General features: G+C 36.1%; 3 pseudogenes; 2 read left to right on the top strand and 1 right to left on the bottom strand.

Annotated features, from left to right (window-relative positions):
• The first annotated feature begins 1,943 nt into the window (after positions 1-1,943).
• On the top strand, positions 1,944-3,807 carry LOC120249276 (annotated as a pseudogene).
• Positions 3,808-6,264: 2,457 nt separating this feature from the next.
• Positions 6,265-8,774, bottom strand: LOC120249275 (annotated as a pseudogene).
• Positions 8,775-14,667: 5,893 nt separating this feature from the next.
• LOC120283387 lies at positions 14,668-16,893 on the top strand (annotated as a pseudogene).
• The last annotated feature ends 3,301 nt before the right edge of the window (positions 16,894-20,194 follow it).

The raw sequence follows: 20,194 nt of genomic DNA, 5'->3' as shown, positions 1-20,194 counted from the left end.
GAAGTTACGTATTGCTCCAAGCCTTTTGGTATGAATTGATTTGATATGATATTCAAGTTTAATTACTGATATTATTCTAAGATATCGAAAACCTATACATCATTTGATGTGAGAATATTATGATAATATTGTAATGATACGATGATAATAATACAAATTATTGTTGATATTTGTCTGTCTTTATTTTTCTTTCATATTTATTTTATAAAGTAAATCATAAATAAAAATAGAAATAAATACATAATATCTCACATATGTGAAATATTGAGTATAACTTAATTTTTAATAAAAATAGATAAATCATAAATTTATTATAAAGAAAACAGAACAAACAAATTCAAAACAAAATATACAATAAAACCACAAGAATAAAAACCAATGCAGTCACTAGGTGAAACCAAAACACATAACAACAACAAATAGAACACAGACAAGTATAACTTTCTAAATCAAATAAATAAGGAATAATATAGAAAAATAAATAAATAAATAAATAAATGGATCCCTTTTGATTCATGAGAAATACTATAGAAACTGGATTTGTGGAAACTCGAGTTGGAAAATATACCACAATGATTGGGACAACATTATTCAGGTTCCAAAAATTATTGAAAGCCATTTGCATTTTGCACTCATGTGATTTTGAGTTTTTCAGGGACCCATATGATTCTATGTACGATAAAAATACTATTTATTTAATTAATATTCATTTTTATACGTCTTCAAATCTTCAACTTACATTGTAATTAAATACTCTCAAATCATATTATTATTTTTTTAGCCGTATTGACATGATATATGATTATTTTAAAGTTATATAAAAGTTTCATTTATACACACATCAAATGTAAGTACTGATAAGTAATAAACAGTAACTATTTTAATTAGCGATCAAATGCAAATTATTGATTGATTAGATTAGATAATTAGATTGGGCTGTTCACTGCGAAATCCGATAAATTTTGAAATAGCAGGTCAAAACATGCATTTTATTTTATATTTTTTTTGGGTTGTAAAATGAATTACTCTCATTATTTCTTTTATTTATATTTAAAACAAAGTACATTAATAAAGTATTTCAAAAATTTAAAATTAAAATTAAGAAAAAAAATAACTTGTATGAATTTTTCATTTCACAATAGTGACAAACCACATGTTAGGGTGGGTACAAATACAAACTTTATAATTCAAATACGGCTTTTATTTTATGTGAGTTGAGATTTACATATATCTCCTCAAAGAGATAATATGAACATTTTACATAAATAATAGGTGCTAAAAAAATTAAATGATCATTTGTTGTTACCTACATTTTGGACAAATTATTATCTTTTATGTTCACTTCTGTTATTAAAACACTTTGCCATATGGAGTATGTATATATATATATATGAAAAGCATGAGTCAATTATCATGGAGTATTATACTCCAATTTAATATCAGAGTGATACCTAACTCCAAATACCAAACAGCCACGAACACAGCCATTAAACACACACGTGGCCTCACAATAGCCACATCAACAACCTCTCCTACATCAATCCTCACGTGCAATCCATGTGCTTCTTCACCAACCCCATTTATCAAAAAGGAATCTTTACTGATACCCGTATCTTCCTCCTTAACGGATCCTTCCCCTTATCGGGGTTTCGGATCCAAACTCAACACCTCTTCAAATTCTCTCTAAATATTTCATGAAATAAGAATAAAAGAATCGTAATAAGTATATAAGGTAAAATAAATTTTAATTTGACTATGTTTTCAGATCCGACCTGCTAAGAGTCTCCTCGACTCGCAATACCCTACCCCTGCCAAAGCACCAACAACCATGGCCGCCTATAAATACCCTCCCCGTCCTTCCACTGGTCCAAGCGCCACCATTGCCTCGCTCTCGACCCAGCTCGCGAGACTTCTCCTCCTCGTTGGCATTGAATCAACGAGCAATGGCTCTTGGCTTCTGGTTCCGCTCTCACCTCCAAATCCTTCTTCTCCTCCCAATCTCTCCGGTGGCGGAGGTCGTGCCGATCACCTTCTTCCCTGCCGTTCTCAACGCAAAGGTACGCCCTGTGGCTCGCCCGATCTCCGCCGGTACATGCGGCCGAGCCGGCGAAGAACCCTGTGGTCGTTGAGAAGCCAGCGGTGCCGGTGAAGTCAGGGAAATGGGCTGTGGATAGCTGGAAGACAAAGAAGGCCTTGCAGCTGCCCTGAGTACCCTAACAAGGAGGAGTTGGATCTCGGTTCTCCGCACTATTGAGAGCTTCCCGCCGATCGTGTTCGCTGGTGAGGCGCGGCACCTCGAGGAGCGGCTCGCTGAGGCCGCCTCGGCCGCGCGTTCCTCCTCCAGGGGTGGCGACTGCGCTGAGAGCTTCAAGGAGTTCAACGCCAACAACATCCGTGACACCTTCCGTATCCTTCTTCAGATGGGCGTCGTCCTCATGTTCGGTGGCCAGGTGCCAGTCATTAAGGTCGGTGGAACGCTATAAACTATAGATCCGTCTAGATCTATGAATTTGGCCTTCCAATCGGCCGGATCTGAGATGCTAACCCTCGATCTGATGATTTTTGCGATGATTTTGTGTTCAGGTTGGGAGGATGGCGGGGCAATTCGCCAAACCAAGATCGGAAGGTTTCGAAGAGAAGAACGGGGTGAAGCTGCCGAGCTATCGAGGGGACAATGTGAACGGGGACGCTTTCGATGAGAAATCGAGGATTCCAGACCCTCAGAGGATGATCAGGGCGTATTGCCAAGCGGCGGCCACGCTGAACCTCTTGCGGGCCTTCGCTATTGGTGGCTATGCCGCTATGCAGCGTGTGACGCAGTGGAATCTCGATTTCACGGACCACAGCGAGCAGGGTGACAGGTATTCCATCCCTTTCCTTCTTGTTACCTTTTTCCTGATCTATCTTTGTTTTATCTCGCTTTCTTTTTCCTTTTGTGATAAGGAATTAGAAGGTTTGGGTAGTATGTGTGGTTTTCCATATGAATCTCTTGTTCACCTTTATGTGGCCATTTCTCTTTGTGCTTTTCTGGGACCTTTTCTTTGTCTTTTTCTTGTTCACTATTCTTGAATTTACAAGTGATTTCCTTTGAATTTGGTATTTGGCGTAATTCCTTTTGCAATTTAATTCATCCACTTTTAAATTTTGGTGGAAACGAGCAGGTACAAGGAACTAGCACACCGTGTTGACGAGGCCTTGGGGTTCATGGCCGCAGCTGGGTTGACTGTTGACCATCCTATCATGACAACCACTGACTTCTGACATCACACGAGTGCCTTCTCCTTCCCTACGAGCAGTCTTCACACGTGAGGACTCCACAACCGGTCTCTTCTATGATTGCTCCGCCCACATGCTCTGGGTCGGTGAGCGCACTCGTCAGCTTGATGGAGCCCACGTTGAGTTCCTCCGTGGCGTTGCCAATCCTCTTGGAATCAAGGTATACTAAAAATTAACACCAATTAATGATCTTGAATAATTGAATCCCAATTAGAGAGTGTACTTAGTTTGTTTGATGGATTGTAGGTGAGTGATAAGATGGATCCCAGAGAGTTGGTGAAGCTGATTGAAATCTTAAACCCAACTAACAAGCCTGGAAGGATCACTATAATCGCCAGAATGGGAGCTGAGAACATGAGGGGGTCAAGTTGCCACACTTGATCAGGGCTGTCCGTGGTTCAGGCCAGATAGTCACCTGGGTCCAGCGACCCCATGCACGGCAACACCATTAAGGCCCCATGTGGTCTCAAGACTCGTCCTTTTGATTCCATTCTGGTAAGTCATTCTCCCTTTCTTTCCCGTGTAAGCTAAATTCCAACTTACATGTGGTACTATGAACAATTGATTGATTGAATCCCGACATATAGCTATTATATGATACATTCTTGTCTTATATCATTTCAAAGACTTTTAGTTGAATCTAGATAATGGCATTTTTAGATACCAAATTTCTATATTAACTTGTTATTCATCTAATAACTTAGTGTTTCTATCTAAGAGATGCAATGAATCATGCCTGAATAATATGTGTTTGTGATGTACATACCAAGATATCAAAACGGATATAATTCAATATACTTTTGCAAATTAACAATGTGGAAATGAATGAAAGCAAAAATTAGAACTGATGATTAATTATGAGCAGGGTGGAAGTAAGAGCATTCTTTTGATGTGTATGAGCAAGAAGGAAGCCATCCAGGAGGTGTACACCTTGAAATGACCGGCCAAAACGTCACTGAATGCATTGGAGGATCACGTACTGTTACCTTCGATGACCCTCAGTTCCCTGCTACCACACCCATTGTGACCCCAGACTCAATGCATCCCAATCCCTGGAGCTGGCTTTCATCATCGCTGAGCGTCTGAGAAAGAGAAGGATTCGTTCACCCAGAACCGATGACCTTCAATCTTTTGCCCCTTTGGCTTTCTAAACTACTATCCAACCTGGAGCATCCTTATCTTATCTCGGCTTTATTAATCTGAACTACTTCTTGTTCTTTTTCCTTTTTATTTAAGCTACATGTGGCTTGTATTTTGTATGTAATGCAAGGGTGTAATCTATCTCATGTATTACCTTGTGTACTATTTGTTTGGTTTCCGGGCAGAGAATAAAAGAAGAAAAAGAAATATTTCAATTATGCATTTGATTATTGTCCTATGGTTTGGTGGGGCTAGTTTGATCTCAACTGAGTATTCAAAGTCTGAATCTGAAAGCTGCGTCTCACCAAACCTGAATATTTTTATTTTACTCACCTAACTCTTTTTACCTACCCCTATTTTGTTTCTCAGCTTTCCAGTCTTTTTGTTGCTCTGGATATGTATGAAGAATACCATACGGAACACGTGTAGAAGATGGCTTAGATTTGGCCTTTTGACTCTCTTGGTCTTATTTTTGAATATTTTTAATTAAATTAGCATAAATCACATTAAATTTCCACCAAATTACTGATCTCTTCTCTGCTAGAATGACTTGACAGTCTCTGGGTCAACATGATGAGGCAACTTACTTTGAAATTATATGGCATGCGTTTTTAAATTATCAATTAGCCGAAAGGTTTTTATTTGTTTAATGGCGGGTTTTTACTATTACCTCTAATCGTTAGGAGAAATAATATGAGAAAATCAACATAAAAATCTTGTAAAAATATATTTCAAATTTTTAACTAAAAATAATTAGTTTTGATCTTATTTTTCTAGTTCGTATTAATCTAGGGTTTTTCAAAAAATTTTCAGATGATGTCAAAGTTTTTCCCCGAAGTAATAATATTCAGTTTTAAAAAAAAAAAAATAATTTTGTTTTTCTCATTGAATAAGCTGTAACATTACTGAATAGTAAGTAAATCACTTTTGACTTGATTAAAAGAGGCTGCTGAAACTTTTCGCCAATACCTGATTATTTTAACATAACATTATGCTGTCAAAATAAAAGCATATGAGAGGTTACAGTACTTTCTCGCCAATGCTAGCTTAACTTCCCTAACTACGCACCAGACTCATTTTTATTGCTAGTCATCTAAAGTCAAGATTCTCAGACTCTCATGTTCACACATAGAATTAAACAAACTCCAAATATATACACTTCTGAAAGACTAATTTCTAATAACCAGTGATTGAATACATGATCCTCTCAAGGTCTTCTGAGCCTAGGGTTTTGGTTTTACAGAATCCCTAAGTGAATTGCCTCGTCAAATTTAAAATCCCGCAAATTTATTTATTTATTTATGAACAAATCAAAAGAATATTTACTAACTTTAACTTTTATGTGATGATTTATCCAAAAGACACTTCATTAGGTGTTGATTTCTCCTGGTTATGATTCATCCATTCATGTACCATTGAGCGGGTGGCTTCCAGCATGATACAATATGCATTGATAGGGTCGGTCCTATGGTCGTTAATCATCACTGGCTAACAATGAGCATACCCATACATATACACCCATAAGTCAATAGAAATTGTCACAATATTTCTAAAATCAAAATGACTAGACAATATTAATAGAAAGCTGAACATCTCACTCAGGGATTTGAAGGTATGAAGAGAAACCAATGATTTGACCGTTCTACAACACATTCTTGGCATATGCTCAAGTAGCAACACATTAATCAACAATTGTATCTCACACAAACATTTGGTAAAACTATATGTGTTCAATTAGGAAGAAAATTCTCCTATATCTAAGAATAGAAAACAGGACTCAACAAGGCATTCAAAAATAGAAGAAACTAAGTCATCGCTTAGCAGGAAATAAGCCAAATATCAGGAAATTTAAGAATCAAATTGCAATCTAAGACGCTTGTGCACCAGGTGCTTGAATGAAAGCTTGATCTCCCCTGGCCAAGCTCTCACTCCTGCGCTCACGCCTGCTCCCTTTGAGCCAGTTGGCAAGAAGCTCTGATACTCAGCTGCTTCCGACGGTGGGTTCTCGGCAATCCTCTCTCTCTTTCTTTTCAACCAATTAGCCCCGCCTCTCAGTGTTAATTGATAACCTAGATTTTGGTATTTCCTCAAAGAAGAAATATTTGATCACATAAAGCAGCAGGCTATTATAATGGTAGAAACCTGTGTGAGTTTCTAGAGATAAAATGGGTGACATGAACAGTCATGGATGAAAACAAGGAGGAGAGTTGTCAACTAACCGCACTTGGTGGAATGTTCGACGATAAGTGTTCCCCATTCTCTTTGACATCATCCTCCTTGAGGTTGAATAACCTTGATCTTAGACGCCCTCTTTGGTCCTCTCATCCTGGCTTCTCTGTGTCAGTCAACTCAGGAAGATCATTCACCCTTCTTGACAATGACCAAGTTCAAAACTGACAGGGATCACAATGCACCCCTCGAACAGATTTACGCCTGCTACTCCGCTATGCCTACCATACCCCCGGAAGCATGGGGTCTCGTTACAAAATACAAACTCATTACATTTGGACAAATAAGAAACAAGATAGAATTGTGGATGCCATCATTAGATGTTTGATAGAAGAATTAATGATCAATCCTGTTCTGTGAAGCAGCAACGAACACGGCCCAGGGAGACAACACTTCTGCTTCATAGGGAAACCTTGTTTGTCACACCCACCCATGATTTTAACAAGACATAGCCCTTGAACTCCTATAGGAACAACAATAAAGCAAAAAGGCAAAGAGGATTCTTTCTTTAAAGATGAGGCATTTGACAAAATCCACTGTGGCATAGGATTATGTATGTATATATATATATCGATAGATAACCATAATTATACCACCAAGAGCATCCCATTGACTTCCCTGAGAGATTCTCTTGTCAAAAATGTACTTGGCTGCAAGATTAAGAAGACAAGTATGAAGATAACCTTGGGCAATAAACATAGATTTCCAAAAAAAAAACACGAATGACATCATAATGTAGTGCATTAAGCACTTAACACAGCTATTTCAATAAATCGGTGATAAAAAATAATTCGTAATATGTTAAGCAAAGAAGTTCTATAAAGATCGATGCCTACATTAACAACATACTGATGTTTTACTTGCAGAATGCTTCAAGTGGAGCCTTAGGGTCAAGTAGAAGCAACTCAGGCCATGACAATACCTAATTTGAGCAGCAGAGTTCACGATAAAGAAAAAGCTTTCACCACCATAAAGCCACATACAATAAACAGAAATAACCTTTCTTGAAGAGAGAAACTACTGAATATATGTACTTATTAAAAATCACCAACGTGGATTATCCTCTCACTTTAATTCCATTTTTAAAAAATTGTTTTAGTCATCCTCCAAATTAACCTTTAATAAGAGTCATCATAAAACCCAGCATGATATTGTGGCTATAATTTTCAAAAATAAATCATACATCCTTCAATGTGTTACGGTAAAGCAATATTAGTAAACACAAACAGAAGCTGAAACATTGAATAACATATTGTGCAATCCCATAGCTCACAACAGACACTATTTTGTTTATATATCTTCAAGCTTTGGGCCCAAGTGGAAGTGGTTTATACTAAATTAATTCAACAATATAAAAATCAAACAATTGACTGTTTTACACAAAACATTCAAGTGTAAGAAATTTACTACTATTGATGAACTTAGCATAAACCTGTACATAACAGAAACCCAAATAAATGAACTTTAAATATTACAAACCACTAGTGTGAGTTTCAGTTTCTATGTACTATGCTATCAACTGAGATATGCAGTTCACCATGAAAAGAGGGGCCAAATGGATAGAGACTAGCTATGCTTAGCATCAAAGGATTTAGCAACCTACATTAGAAATACAAGTAGAATCAAATTCTCATTATATGTTTGATAATAAATTTGAAGTTCAAAATTTAATTAATAAGAACTATCTATTATAGCTTGTTCAAACGTTTCTTCTCGACATCCAAATGGTATCAATTAGCAGCAATCAAAAATTTAGGGCTTAACGAACGGAATCCTCTGCATTTAGTATTTTACCAATAGAGTCAAGTATACTTAGTGATTTTGGTAAAGATCTTCATTTCAGATTAGAATATTCACCAATCTTGAGGAGCAGTACAAAAAATACTGCAAATCAGGTACCAAGAGCATGATCGCATTCAAAACAGTTTCATGTAAATGAAATCCAAGCACTGCTTACAGTTTCTGGTCATCATCGATCTCAAGCTTTCTTCTGGCACCCGTGGTCGGATTCGCGATATTGAACTACAAAAAAAACCAGATAAAATCACGGAAAACACCGATTAGATCGTTGCAGGAAACGAAGAAAGGATTCAGCTATGAACTTAGGGTTTTGTGATGAACACCTTCATCTTGGTGGTTGTAGGGTCGCTAGCGGGAGGAGCGCACGGCGGAGAAGAGCGCGAAAGCGAGGATCTCACTCAGGGTTTCTCGCCTCGCACATGACCATATTTATCTATCTATATATATTTACCATTTGGGAAATATAAGTTTCCTCCTCAGGACTTGTGATAAATTATATTATATAGACTGGTATTTTTTAAATATTAAAATAAAAAAAATCATGAAACAAATTATATTAAATAACGAATAGCAATTGACTATATTAGAGAGAGGTATTCTACCAATATATATATATATATATAATTGAAGCGGGTTTAATCAATAATTCCAAGACCAGCTACTTAAAAGACGTCACATATCGCACTTGCTTAACAGTACTAAATACTAATCTTGCTCTTTTACATAAGTTGATATCAACTTTCACGAACAAACAGCACTAACTTACAATTTGATTACACAAAACACGATATCGTGAGTTTTTCCGACGTATTTACTTATCGACAATGGGATGTTGGAATGTCAATATAACGCTTTCCACAAAGGCAAATGGCAATTACCCAAGAACCATGTGAGATACGGCATCTACCAATGGATCCTCGTGGGAAAAGCCCCAAACATCATGAGATTTACGCAATCAAATTAAAAATTACTATTATTTCTGATATAAACTCAAGCCGCTCACCCGAAATGAAAAATAAAAAGCCTGCATCCAACCAACGAAATTACTCCGAGCACGCCGCATATCCCTGGTGGTTTAGAGAGTGTCTCACTATCTATTTTTTTTTTTTAAAGCACATTAAATGAGGTGAAGTGGCTAAATAAATTTTAAACGATTCTTTCGCGAGAGAATCTCGAATTCTCTCAAACATCTGGCTTTATTTCAACAGTGATCACCATTTCATTATTGAGTGTTTGTGTGTGTCTACTAAGTGATCCAATGGTCTATCTATTTGGTAAGTTTATATTATATATATATATATTGGATAAACCACAAATTAAATTAAAAATTGAGTAGTAAATTAGCTTCTCATTCAATCAATAAATGTTTCGTACGTATACAACATGATTCACTATCTAATCTCAAGCATGAAACTATGGACAGCAAATGTCTAGATACTAAAAGTGTGGGAGTAACACTAAGCAATAGTTTTACAATCGGACTTGTCCAATCTCTAAAATACCAAAGCGCAGTTAAACCCCTAATTTTAACATTGTTCACATGATAATTGTATATATATATATATTGTAAAATTTAGATTGTAGGATAAGAGAAGTATATTATATATGTGCAGGTATGCGCACATTATTGAAATTAGACTTTCTTGTTTCAAAAACTAGAAAAAGAGACTTTTTCTTTTTATAGGTTTTTTTTGTCAAGCAATCCTCCCTCAACTGCAAACCTCATTAGATGCAGGCTCTATCACACACAACATCCTCATATCTCAAAGCTTAAATCTTTGATTTCACACTCATCCCTAGTGGTTAATGAATGAAATGGTGGTAGTGAGATACATCCATGCATTTCCTTTGTGAGCTTCCTAGGATATGGTTATAATTGATTGAAACATTAGAGTTAATCCTATGGTATGAAAACAAACAGATATGATGGAATTAGTAAAAATGAGCAATAAACATTTAGGCTGGTGAATGTAACTCTAGACCTATAATTAAATCGGTAGCTTGAGTATGAAATTTTCAAATATGATAATAAATTGTTAGGTTAAAAATCAAATTTTACAATTAATCGAAGTTGACCGTTTGCTTACTAAACGACGATTAACTATATAATAAATAATTCAAAAACTTGAATGATTTCTTTAGACTTAATGTTAGACAATCTTAGTGGAAACCCAATTATTTTATGATTTAGTACTCTAACACATCTAATAATTAGAAAGATAAAAATTTAAGCAAATAAATTTGTTATTAAATGATCGTGAGGAAATCTACAAAATAAAAGCAGAAAAATCACTCAAATAATTCCTGATTAAAAGTACAAATAAATAAATAAATAACAAATAAATAAATAAACAAATCACATAGATAATTGTTTGATCCACACTGTTGTTGATAAACTAGTATTGCAGATTTTATCATGAAGTGCATCAATTGCTTCATAAAATTATCCTATTGTTAGTCATTCGGTGCAAATGTATCATGTTAGTACCGTGCATTAACTGGAGAATGCATAGTGGCTCAAGAGAGAAGAAATGAAGCTGTGGCATCTTGAAAAAATAAATAGCATTTTTAGCTTTGTGAAAAGTAATACACTAAATTTTTGCTGATAATTGTAAAGCAAAAATTAAACATATGCTTATTTTGTGAGGATAGAATAGTGAATTATGAGCAGGAGGGTGCGCTAGCACCTAGGGAGGGTATTCGCCTGTGTCACTCTTGCGCATGAGCCGCCAGATCTCCCATGCGATTTCAGACCGCTAGTTTCTTTTAATCAGCCGATTTATCCACCTTTTCATTTTATTCCATACCCGGCCAAATGACTTTACCCCATGGAAAATAACATTTGGCTTAATAGGAGTAATTGAGATAAAAATATAAAAAGTTTAAGAAGTCGTTGAAAGTTGATAGGAACATAACGCTTAAATTAATAGTCGCTAATTGCTCGCCCACCCAAAATGGTAAACCAGCGCATGAAAATTTTTATTACTATTTTTTAAAATAAGAAAAATTCAAAAGAGTTCGATATGAGTAAGATTTAATAAAGATGAGATATCTCATTATGCTAAAAATTCATGAGAGATAGTAGTGGATTATAAAATAAAATAATTTAGACAAATAATTATTATTATATGGTGAAAAATATTTATGGCAAAAATTTCTTCCGTGTTGGTTAAAATTTTTTATTATGATCGGAAAAATAAGTATTGAATTGTATCTTTTTATTTACTATATAAACAATTGAGTGACTTACCAAAATTTTGTCATAATACTAAAAGTCATTCTCCAAACTTGTCCTGATTAGAACTTGAGTTGGCATGCAAGAAAGTTTATATAAGCTTACGCTAGTGTTTATAGTTTAATGGATATACAAATATGACAAGCATTGTTATCTCAAAAAGAGTATATGTACAAAACCTTAAAATTGAATATATAAATCCGCTTGTCCTCGCTCGGATGACATGAGTGCGGGTTATAAACTTGAACTACAATTAAGGATTTTTATCATCACTATATTCAACTAGACTCAAATGTAAATAATTTTGAATGTTTTTATACTCATCTTTTTCTAACAGGTCCAATGCTACTTTAGTTATAAAAACCCATCTGGCTAATTGCCATTATTTATAATTATCTCGAATGATATATCAATGATAACTTTATGAACTTAGAGGCTGCACTTTTTAAATTAGATATTTTAGTGAGATTATTTTATTTATTCATTCATTAATTTTTGATTCACTCAAAACTTTGTTGCGATCTGGGGAATATCAAAGTTCATTTTACAGATGCATCCTCATCTTATCTTCTCCCTGCCTCTTCCCTTCCTTGAATTTATAACATTGTTCTATTCTCTTGGCCTTTCTAAAGAATTATGAGACAAAACAAGTCATAATGAATAAAGTGGATAAACCATGAATTTATTAACGAAGAAAGAAACCCGAAAAATAGAAAGAGCGATAAAAATTACAAGGGTAATATAGAGAAGAGTAATAGGCTTATCCTCACCGTGATATGAGGAAAATACAGAGCATGGAAAAAGAAAAGTGAAAGGCAGTGGAAACTCGAAGTCATAGGAAGTCACCATCGTGAGACAGAGGCTGCTTTTAGAGACAATGCAGAATAATTACTCCTCGAAGCTGAAACTGGACGCCTATCGTCGTGCGAGCCACGGATCCGAGCTAAAGTTTAAAAGAGCGCTATCTTCCCGAACACCTTCGTAGGCTTCGTTGATGAGATCTTAATCATGGTAACCAAGAAAGAATCATATAAACATGCTTTTAAGAATTATAGCGTATAGCTGCACATTTCTTTGGTTAAAAATACGATTGTAGCTGTTTAGCCAAATGTTCCGTAAGATGGCTCCGAAATGTCAGAGATCCCATAAATTCTCGTGAATGAGTTTATGGAAGGAATCCAAGAGTCCGTATATTTGAAACCAAGTAAGGTAAAAGTTTCGCATCTAAGTGAACATTTGAAGAAGGACCAAAATGCGAACAAATATGCCTAGCTTTTTAATAGACAGCACGATCCACCGATTCCGAAAGTTACTATGACATGTAATATATGTCATGGCTAAAAAAGGATTACAAATTTTTTAAAGATTTCAAGTGTTAAAATTTTATCCTCCTGCGAAAAAGCCAACAAAAGAGTAGATTTTGTCAGATTTAATTTTCCGTGTTGGAACAAAGTTCGAAACCAATCCCTCCATCGACTAAGGAAAGTTATAAAAGCGATTTTACAAAACAAGGAACCATTTTTCTCAGAAAGACTGTGAGAGAGGAGTCTTCATGATCATTAAAACAAACCGATAAAATGATTAGTAAAGTCTAGCAAAGCAAACATGCGTATCGACTGATCTAAAACTGGACTACCCTCGGTAATTAAGAGCGTGAAAAATTGATCTAAAGTCATAATATTATATATAAATTCGATCTAACATTATTGGAATTCTTTAAGAACACATTAATTTAAAACTATTAATGTATGAATTGTGGTAATTGAGAACAATTTATATTGAAATATATATATATATATATATATATATATATATATATATATATATATATATATATAGTTGAAATTACATGTATTTAAAAATTATTATAATATATATATTTTTATATAAATATGGACAAATCACACATGCACAATTTTTAATTATATAATTCATAAAAAAATCCAGATGTTAATAAATCAAGATTCAAGATACCATTAGCATGATAATAATCTTATATTTTATCAAATTTTATAAAGATTATTTTAAGAAAAATGAGAAACTACGGGCGGAAAATCTCTGGCCAATATCCTTCCTTCTATCGTCCCTGGTTTCATTAAATAATATTCTATCTTACAAGATAAAGAAAATATATCAATCATTTTTAAGTATTTCAAACACACTTATTAAAAACCCCGAAAAATTAGTCCTACCCAACTTGACCAATAAATAAATAAATAATAAAAATTTGCCGACCATTTGATCCACGCCTCCAAGCCAAAGAAGCGTATCCATAAACGTGGGGTCCCCACCGGCGGTCGGTAAATGGGTCCCAATCCCACCTGGTGCACCCTTTGTATATACTCCCCACTACTTTCCAGTCTCTCTCACGCATCCTTTTGTCATCTCTTTCCCAGACTCTCTTGTGCCATCCCTTTGCTTAGCTGTTCTTCTTATCTCATTGCCTCTCTCATTTCCATAAATCTTTAAAAGTATATTTATTTACTCAAACATTCCATAATAACTCTGAATCTCTCCCAAAATCCACCACCATATTTTAAAAAATAACATATATATTTAAATTTAAAATTTACGTAGAGTAGAGTGAGGACACTGATGACAATATGCCCTGACTTCTTTAAATAAGAGTCATTTATTAATTATTTATAAAAAAACAAAAAGAAAATATACTACAGTAATGAAAACAGGCTCGAGCGACGTCATGGCAATAGAACTATCGGTGATAAAATAATTATTTATGTGGATTAAATTTGGGCACATATTATATAGTATAAAATTGAACCAGAATTCAAAATCAGTCTTTATATATATATATATATATATATATATATATAAAGAAATGATGCCAATAACAATCCGCCACGTAATAGATTCTGATGGCATTAAACTGCACCGCAGCACAAAGTACCATATCGTAGTCCATATAGCCACCATGGGATCACTTTGCCATTGCTTCTTCTTTTTTCTCTCTCTCTCTTCTTGTTTTGGGGTTTCCGGCGATGGCGGTGACGAGTCGTGAGGATTATGTGTACATGGCGAAGCTCGGCGGAGCAGGCCGAGAGGTAAGGGAGGAGATGGCGGGAGTTCATCGGGAAGGTGGTGGCCCGGCCACCGATGGGGAGAGCTTTCGTAGAGGAGCGCAACCTCCTTTCCGTGGCGTACAAGAACGTCATCGGGTGCCCGTCGTGCGTCCTGGCGCATCGTGTCCTCCATCGAGCAGAAGGAGGATACCTGCGGCAACGCACAGCATGTCGCCGTTATCCGTGAGTGTCGATCCCAGATCGAGACCGGAGCTCTCCAACACCTGTGCTCAAATTCTGACGCTCTTGGACTCGTCACTGGTGCCTTCCTGCCCTCTGGGTCGGATCGAAGGTCTTCTACTTGAAGATGAAGGGGATTATCATCGGTATCTCGCGGAGTTCAAGACGGCCTGATCGGAAGGACGCCGCGGAGAACACACTCTCTGCTTACAAGGTTGCTCAGGTTTGTCATCAAATCTATCAGATCGGGGTTGGGATGGTTTATAATCCTTGATCGATCTCTTTGATCTTCTTGATTTTGCCTTTTAATTATTTAATTCCTTAATGCTCTCCCTTTTGAATGAAAGGTATGGACTTGATGTTAGGTTTGGATTGACATCACGAGTCGATTTGATTTGATGATGTCTGTTGCTTGATTTTTCCTCTTGATAATATTGAATTGATCTAGGTTTTAAAGTATTTGATTTTCTACATGGAGAGCATGATGGCGGCGATGGCTTGGCTTTTCACTGGAAAGAAAACCTTGATCTACTATGGTCTTGTGCTCTGGATATTGGCTCTATCTCCTGGTGTTGAAAATCTGGAGTCCTGGCAATGAAATGAATTAGGTTATGAATTGGTGGTTATGATTTTGATATGCAATGTGCTTGTTCTTGTAGGATATTGCTGTGCAAGAGTTACCGCCAACACATCCCATCCGCTCGGTCTGCACTCAACTTCTGTTTTCTATTATGAGATCTTGAATTCTCCCTGACAGAGCTTGCAATCTGCAGGGTGAGCTGTTCTTGAGTCACATCATACCACGCTCCTGGTTGTGTTTATTTATCATTAGTTGGGTTTTATGCGTCTGCTGTTCAGGTTCTTCTTTTAATCAATTATATGATTATTTGTTTAGATTCTCATAAACTAGTTACATGTTTCAGTGTCATAAAGATTAATTGCTATTGTATTGGTCTTATATAGTATGCTTCTGGTTGTATATATTTATCATTGTTCAATATTTATGTATCTGCTGTCTTGCTGGGCCTTTTGGTAAATTGGATGATTATTTGTTTAAGATTCCCATAAAAGTTAATAGTATATTTTGCATCTTTTATAGATTAGAAGGTAATTTAATGGGATTTCTAAAATGAGGTATTTCAATTCCATTCCTTCCATACCTTGTAACTTCACAATAATTACAACTAGACTTTTTGTGTGGGTTTATCTCAAATACCAGGTTGATAATTTATCGAAAATCATCAAACTTTCTGCTTTAGATCTGTTCCTTTTAAGTATCAATATGATTTTTTACATCTTTATAAGAGGTTAGAGGTGGAGTTTTTATGGTATCTGATTTCATTTTACTGGGACTTGTGCTTATCGGTGCCCTTTGTGTTAATTTTTCTGTTACACCTTACTATAATGGTTCTTTTCTCTTCTGCCTTAATTTTTCTAATTATTCTGTTTCCAGTAGTTATCAGTCCTTTCTCTTTGCCGCTAAATTAAGTTTATGCTTTGACATCTGTCTTTGCGGTGATGTAGTGCCCAGAAATTTAGACTGTCTTGTTATTATTTGGGCTAATTGTCATATTTATTTCCAATGCAAGTAACTCATCACGAAGACTTGGCTTCCTGCCAATATATATATATATGTCCATTACATCTTAATATCTTATAATTATATCTCAGGCTTTTGATGAAGCGATTGCTGAACTGGATACTCTTTGGGGAGGAATCATACAAGGATAGTACTCATCATGCAGCTTCTGCGGACAACCTGACTCTTTGGACGTCTGATATGCAGGTATATGGTTCTTAATGAATACTTGAGGGCAAATTTTTCTGGTAAATTTTGGTTTTGTACATATCGATTATGATCAGATCTGAGCTATGTCTGTCTGTCATTCTCACTCAGGATGATGGAACTGATGAAATCGTAAGGAGACAACCAAACCTGAGGATGAAAGCTAGATTTGGGTGATTGCTTTGACTAGGGGTTCATTTGCTTTGCGCTTACTCTATGTTGCATAAGCAAACCAATGATGTTTGGTATGTGCCGCTCAGATTCTTGGGAGTTTTTATCTCTCAAGCAGTTTTAGTGGCCTCTGAAGTTCTAATTTCCAGTTTGTGGAACAAACTCTATGGTGCATCAGTAGGCTTTGCTGCTATTATGATTCGATTTCAGACTGCTTTTGAGTTTGTCTCCTGGTTTTTATGCTCTTCCAATGCCTTATCTTTATATGCATTTTCTGGCGGCATGTGATGATAGACTTTATTTCCATGTGTAGATAACAACTCCCACAATACAACAGGGAAAGTGGATGATGAAAAATAAACGGAGAATCGTGATATCACAAACATTGTTGAGGATGAGACTTGGTGTTGAACATCAAAATGAATAAGTAAACAGGTCGGCGAGCATGGTCCAAACCGAGCGATGGATCTCGGATTGGGTGTGGGTCGCTGTAGTAGACAGTAGACCCCATTGACTCGGTTCCAAATAAGTTGTTTTCAAGCTACTGTTACTAGTGTATGGACCACGAGAGAGAGAGAGAGAGAGAGAGAGAGAGAGAGGCTGTCATGGTGGATCTCTATTCCGCGCTGTAAATATCTTATTTTAATTATTTATTTATTAAAATTTTGTTAAAAATTCAATCTTTGAAATTAATTTATATTTAAGAGCGCTAATCGTAAGGGCAGTTTAGTTTCTAAGCTAGCTCATGGAGGTTGTAATTGAAGAGGTTAATCCATATACTTTTAACAATCTAGAGAAAAAGAGTACAAGTTGACAAACGTGAATATCTCCCAGTACTTTGAGAGGACAGTTTTGATTGGTCAAAACTTAAGCTAGATGTTTTACAAATTCAAGACTTCCTGCTTTAAAACGTTTCAGATTGATTTTTCCGATATCTTACCTGAAAAATGCTTTTTCTAAAAAGTTTAATAATCGATACTTTTATAAAATAAAAGTTTTACTATTTTTAAAGACATTTTTGCTTTCTACTTCTACATAAAAGATAATCAAATAGTGAACATAAAAAGCTTTCATTAACTTACTCCTGAGTAAGACTCGTACACTTTTTACTAAACCAAAAAGACTTTTTCGATGTTCCAATCTAGACAGTGCTTTTGCAAGGCATGAGTAACTCTTCTACAACAGAGGTCTTAAGCCATGCTGGTTGATCCAAGTCTTGAAAGAAATGGGATAGGAATGAAGCTGTCTTTTATGAATTGCAAGTGCATCCGTGATGGTGTTATCTTCCCTGAAATAGTTGGAGAAAAAGAATGTTGGGAAAAATTCCTCAAGATAGTCCTCAGACATTTATGATCTTCAATAAGACAACAAGCAATACCAGGGTGAAGTTTCCGATCAAAATGAACAACCCCTGGGCTATCACCAACGATTCTGTCGACTCTAACCAAAGTTGAAACACATATGCAAAACCATATTGACAGCAACAACTTCTGCCTGAATAGGAGAGTTGCTAGTAGTTCATGAGCTTCTTACAACTAGAATAGAAACCCAGATTAGAGATAATAATGAAACCTAAACCAACCTCTTTTCTGTATTCAGCGATCCAAGAAGCATTAGTAAAGATGGTGATTGAATTACGAGGAGGGGAAAGTTTAGGAGCATCTCTTTGAACAAACTGTTAGACGATTTGAAAAAATCAGCACATAGAGCCGTAGCCTTGGAAATGATAGAGTTGAAAATAGGAGCCTAATTTTTGAAGATCAAGTTACATCTCTCCTTCCAAAGAAGCCGGGCAAAAGAAGCAATCATGGCTTTTCACCCAAGTGGTTAAGAGGGGAAGAAAGCCAACTGCCATTATGCAAGAAGGTTGCTAAATTAGGATTGAGACCAAGCCGTATCAAAGCATGCCAAAGTTGAGTAATTTTAGAACATTTTCATAAGACATGCTGATAAGTGCTTTTGTATAAGTAATACAAAATATTCTTTTCTTACATCGAGCATCACTTATATTAGATTTTATCGCTATTCGGCGTATTTGTGTTCTTTTGTGCACGTAGGGTTATGGAGACAAAGTCGAATCGAAAGGAAGCAAAAGTAGACTCGTGATGTAATTGCTGATGAAGTTCTTGGTTGAACAGCGTAAGACACAAGTCAGGCTCAAAGACACGTGTGCGTAGGCAAACTCCATTGTGCTCAAGAGAATATACAGTGGAGGGGCACAAAGGCAGCTGCCACTCATTTGTTCCAACTTGTAGCAATACTAGCAAGAGCTTCGCCAATGTGGTTTCATTGAAGACGCCGACAAGATCTACCCCATGAATGTGTGCCCATTCATATGACTGAAGAAAAAGAGTGAAATGAGAGCATTTTGGCAAAGTATCGTAGTAGTTTACCGCAAAGAAATCGATGCAAAGAAAATTATTGTAGCACTCGCTCACGTACAGCAGTGAAAAAGCCTGGAACCACACGACTGCTAGGGAAATTCCACACGACCGCGTGGATGCCTCGATTCCAAACTCTATAAATACCGTGCTTTGAGAGTTATTGAAAAATCTTTTTCCCATCTTTTGCCCACCTTTAGGGAGGCACCTCGCGGCTAGGGTTTGGAAAGTATTTACCTAGGGTTTTTAGAGATGTTCTACCACCTTCGACATCACGCTTTCTTCGAAGAGAGCTATTGAGGGAGTCTGTCTCCAGACGATTCAAATGAGGTGTGCCCTAGGCTTGATAAGGGAAACCTTTGGAGAAAACGAGGTGGCTCCACAAGACCATCGATACGGACTACAGGAGGGGTTTATCTATTGATAGCATGTTTTTACTTTCAATTTTATTGTTGATTGTGTATTGCTCCATGGGGAGCTAAACCTTAGTGGGTGCTTCGACTTGTAAACCTGTGAGGATGATTTTTGTTTCATCGACTTTTATTTTGCTTTCTTAATTGATGTTTTAATTGAGTTTCAACCTTCAATGCTTGTTGTATTGATTTTCCCTTAGAGTGGCACCAGGGTTGATAATTTATTTTGCCAATCTTTGTGGATGAGTGACACACCATTAGGATTAGACAAAGCAAGATTGGAGAGGGTCGAGAGGTAGTGGAACGTCTCCTTTCCCTTATGATGTGGTTTTATCCTACCTCCACGATCCAAGAATTCTTTACGGTAATGATAGAGTAAACTATTAAGAGACAAACTCCACCGGGGTTTAGTTGCGCAAACAACAAAGTGAAGTGTTGAAGTAAACTTTATTGCTGGGGCTTAATTGTGATTAGGGTTTTTCGCCTAGACTAAACTAGGGTTA

Source organism: Dioscorea cayenensis, chromosome 19 (assembly GCF_009730915.1).
Source record: "Dioscorea cayenensis subsp. rotundata cultivar TDr96_F1 chromosome 19, TDr96_F1_v2_PseudoChromosome.rev07_lg8_w22 25.fasta, whole genome shotgun sequence".
NCBI classification, from domain to species: domain Eukaryota; kingdom Viridiplantae; phylum Streptophyta; class Magnoliopsida; order Dioscoreales; family Dioscoreaceae; genus Dioscorea; species Dioscorea cayenensis.
The sequence above is the reverse complement of the archived record's forward strand: the minus strand, read 5'-3'. Positions and strand labels throughout refer to the sequence as shown.